This window comes from Dromiciops gliroides, chromosome 3 (genome assembly GCF_019393635.1).
Source record: "Dromiciops gliroides isolate mDroGli1 chromosome 3, mDroGli1.pri, whole genome shotgun sequence".
NCBI classification, from domain to species: domain Eukaryota; kingdom Metazoa; phylum Chordata; class Mammalia; order Microbiotheria; family Microbiotheriidae; genus Dromiciops; species Dromiciops gliroides.
The window spans coordinates 642,434,603-642,439,229 of NC_057863.1; the positions used below are offsets into that span (position 1 = coordinate 642,434,603).

At 49.9% G+C, this 4,627-nt stretch overlaps 1 pseudogene; it reads right to left on the bottom strand.

Moving 5' to 3' along the window:
- Positions 1 to 1,137: 1,137 nt before the first annotated feature.
- Positions 1,138 to 4,330, bottom strand: LOC122748204 (annotated as a pseudogene).
- Between the last annotated feature and the right edge of the window lie 297 nt (positions 4,331 to 4,627).

Here is a 4,627-nt window from a genome sequence, read left to right on the forward strand (position 1 = left end):
GACCCCCTGATCCTAGCTCTAAAGGGGAGAGGCTTATAAACATCAGCAGATGGGGTGGGGTCACCCCAGCACCTGGGGTGGAGTTGGGGTCCTGGCCAGATAACTCACTGGCTTGGATCAGTGGCTTCGCCTCGAAGCCTCATTTCTCTATTGTTCCTGAGGGCCATGAACTGTCGGGAGCCCCTGGGAGGAGGGGCAGATCCTAGTTCCCATCGCTTGTGGCCAAGTGTGCGTGGAGGATGAAGACTGGGGGGGGGGGGTTAAGGGGGAGGTGAAGAACGACGAGGAAAAGACTTTCAGGTATGTATGAGTCTGTACTCAGAGAGGACAGTGGGCTGGGGCAAGTGTCCATAGAGAGGCATGTATTTATAGACCTGAGAATTTCAACTCCTTGAGAACAGAGATTAAATAATCCCTTTTTATTTTAGTATTTATTCCCAGCACCTAGGATAGAGTAGACCCATTAAAAATGTTTGTTGGGTTGAATAGAGAAAAGTATGGATCTTTTTTAACTCTTTGTGGTAGGAAGCTTCCAAGATGGGCTGAAAATTCCTGCCAGAGTACTTGTGCGTGTGAATGTTGGGGACTGGGATGGGGGGAAAGAGGACAACAAATGGAAGAGCAGAAGGGGGACTCCTCTCTCCCTCATTTATTTAAGATTTTCTAAGGATTTCTACATTAAAACACTGGTTGGGAGAAGAGACCTGATGAGGCTGGCAGCGCTGGTGTAAATTAAGTGGATCCATCATTATCCTCATGGGGGGGGGGAAGCAGGATTATTGTTACCATGACCACCCCCCACTCTCCCTCCTCTTCCTTTCCTTTCCCTTCCCTTTCCAAGGAACCCAAACTTCTGGGGTTTTCCTCTCTGCCACTCCTCCTGGGAGGTTTCAGGTTAATATTAACTTCGGGTAGTACTCAGTGTCCTAGGTACCGATATGAGGGAGGCTAGGGTGTGACGTCACTGTGGAAGATGGCAGCCTCTAATCTTGGGCTGAGAGATGAGAGGAGATGGCCAGTGCCTTGACCCCAGGCTTCCCCACCTCCCGCCTCTATGGGTACCCTGCCCACAATCCCTCAGCAAGAAAAGGCAAAGAGGAGCCGCGTGTTTGAGTTTCTCAGAGTTTATTGGGGGGATCATGACTTCAGGATTCCTTTAACATCTAGATCTTCCTAGGTGAAATGGACAGAGAGCTCCTTCATCCTTTCCTGGTAAATCCTACTGAAACACTCACTCAGAGCCACTGTTAAAACATTCTTCCAATCACCACAAACCCCGAGAGGAGAAAGAAGGCAGCAGATGAAGCCATCCTAATTCCATTCCCCAGCCTTAACATCTTTCCATATCACCTTCCCTTCCCCGAGAACTCTAGCATCCTGTTCCATCCAGGACTCAGATGTTCCTGCCCCACCCCATTCCCATAGCCCCCAATCTTTCCGATCAAAGGTCCTCCGACTATGCTCCATGTACTCGGAGTGGGGTACCAGGCTGAAATTTGACATGGGGTTCTCACAAATTTTCTGGAAGCTGGAATTCTCCACTATCAGCTCCAGGGCAGCGAGGTTCAGCTACCCCCAGGAATCTGGCAATGTGCTTTATGCTCCCTGGAAGGTCCTAGGGGAACAGGAACCAGGATACTGGGGTGGGGGAAAGCCTTGGGGCATGGGCTCAGTGTTCTATTCCTCCAGGAAGTACACTAACCCTAATCTCGATGGAACCCCACTTGGATCATGCATCTACTCTATGGCCCTCTTCACTGACTGAACCATGAGGTCCAGCTATCTCCTTATCCCTTGAACACCTCTTCCCTGCTTCCAAGTCTACCCGAGTTCTGCCAGTCTTTCAGGCCTAACTTTCTCTCCCATGAATCCCTCCTGACCACCCAGGTTCCCTTCTCTGAACATTTCTATTCCTACCACTGATCTGGCAACTAACCAGCTCTGTCTCTGGGATGTCTCTTTTCTAACTCCTGGGTTATACAAGGTTATACAAGGTTATACCCAAATGAATTCCCGTGTTCAAGTACTCTGGGCTCAGGTACTGGTAATGTGAATGTGAAGAATGATTGGTCCTCATTCTCATGGAGCTAACAGTCTGTGGGGCTTGGGTACTGATAACAACAGCAACTAGCATTTATATAATATTTTAAGGTTTGCAAAGTACTCTATGGGGGTGGCTAGGTGGTGCAGTGGATAGAGCACCGGCCCTGGATTCAGGAGTACCTGAGTTCAAATCCGGCCTCAGACACTTAACACTTACTAGCTGTGTGACCCTGGGCAAGTCACTTAACCCCAATTGCCTCACTAAAAAACAAAAAAAAACCCCCAAAAGCAAAGTACTCTATGATATGACACAGAGTGGAGGACAATAGGGTCAAAGGAGGAAAAGGAGCTAGGGAATTTGAGAAAGTACATTTCAGCTGTAACATGCCAAGGACAATTCAGTAATCCCCAATTAATCTAGAAAGTCCTTGAGGACAGAGATGAAATCTTATCCAGCATGGCACCTCATTTCAGACTTGGGCATAATTTTATCAAAACAGAAACTATGTCTGCCCCCTCAGGCCCAGGGTTCCTGGAGGTTGGGGGCCCTGTCCTCTATGCAAGGCTTGCTCCCAAGTGCCTAGACAGGGCTCTGCTGTGGTGTTGCTTTGACTCAGGGGTGTTACTGGAAGATTTAAGGGAGAGGCTTGGGAGACGAAGTTCAAGGTCACCTTCTTGAGCTCCTCATAGGTCATTAGCAGGAAGTTGCTCTGCTCTCTGAGCCCCAGTCAGTCCTTCCGTGGTCAAACCAAGAGCTGCAGGGCCCTGGGGCGGGTGAGAGTGGGGCAGGAGAGTCAAACCTGCCCCCAAGCCCTCTCTTCTGCCACTCCCAATCAGGAAGGCATTAGCCCTCTCACCAGCTCCATTCGGGAATTGTCCCCTGAAGGCCTCCAGACTCTGGATCTCGGAAACTTTTCAGAATCTTGGAGAAGTGAAAGAAGGAGATGTATAAATCCCTCAGGTCTCTAATCGTGTAGATTGCCTGGGGTGGGAGCGGGAGCCAAAGACCAGAAGCCAGGGTAATCTGGGGTGCCAGGGGTGGGGGAGGTAGGTGGAACAATTGGAAGAAGGCCTTGAGCCAGACTGCAGAGGGTTAGGATCAAGCCTTGGGCTCTTGCAATAATTCAACATGTGGCCATCTGGGATGGGGGTTGGGATGCCTGGGCTCCTTACCTTAGGCCCACTCAGCTTCTTGGGAAAAGCTGAATGGGGAGGCACGAGGTCAGCAGGCAGGACTAAGGCAAGGCCAGTGCCCTCTGCAGTCCAGAGACCATTGCAATCCAAGGAGCTCAGTTCCAGTTGGGAACGGAGTGGACCCAAGAAGCATCCCCCATGCAACGAATGAGGTTTAAGATCTTTAACATCCAAGTGGTGCCTCAAGACAGGAAAGAAAGGAGACCAAGCCTCCCCCATCTGGGCCCCTAGTTTTTCCAGCCTTTTTTTTTTTTTGGTGAGGCGATTGAGGTTAAGTGACTTGCCCAGGGTCACACAGCTAGTTAAGTGTCAAGTATCTAAGGCTGCATTTGAACTCAGGTCCTCCTGAATCCAGGGCCAGTGCTCTATCCACTTCGCCACCTCGCTGCCCCAGTTTAGATTTTGAGGGAGGGGGGCAATGAGGGTTAAGTGACTTGTCCAGGGTCACACAGCTAGTGTCAAGTGTCTGAGGCCAGATTTGAACTCGAGTCCTCCTGAATCCAGGGCTGGTACTTTATCCCCTGAGCCACCTAGCTGCCCCTTTTCCAGCCCTTTTTGCCTGAGGCCTCAGGGAAGTGACTCTCAGCCGCCATCTGTCTCCCTCATCCCCTCCCTGCCCCCCCATCTCTCTTCCCAAGATTCCATGTGTCTCCCAGCCACCTGCTCTGTTCCTGGTCCCGGCCCTGGAGCCTTACCTGACTTGGGGAAGGTGATGCTGAAAACATCCCTATTGTGTACCTGGAATTCTTCTTCCACAAACCTGAGGGTTTCACAGGAGTGGTTCATTTCAGGAAACAGGATATCCTTGTAGACAAAAGATTGACCTAGCCTTTGAGGGGACAGTGAGAAGCACGCTGTGTTTTATGTGTCTGGCCCAGGTGTTGTGTCCCAAACCTCTGCCCCTAGACCCTGGCCCCAGGGCCTCAGAGCCTCCTTTCTCACACATCTAGGAAAAAGAAAGAAATTTCTTTAAGAGCTAACTTAATCCTCTTACTTGATTCCACCTCAACCATTCAGAATGGACAAAGAATAAGAAACTGGATCTCTTAGTACAGTCCTATGGGTCCTGCCTCCTCTGAATACCTCACCCCATTCCGCTCCCACTCAGGACAGACCTGAGGCAGAGAAGAAGAGTAAAACCCAAGCAGCCTTGGGAGAACTGAAAGAAGGGTCAGATTTGGTTTTGCTTCAATTCAATAAGAGAAGGGGAGAGGGAATAAGCATTTAGTTAGCACCTACTGTTTGCCTGGTACTGTTTGTCAGGCACTGTGCTCAACTCTTTTACAAATATTAACTTGTTTGAACTCACAAGAACCCTCTAAGGCAGCTGTTGAAATTACCTCCTATTAAGGAAACTGAGCCAGAGAGAGGTTAAGTGACTTGCTTAGGG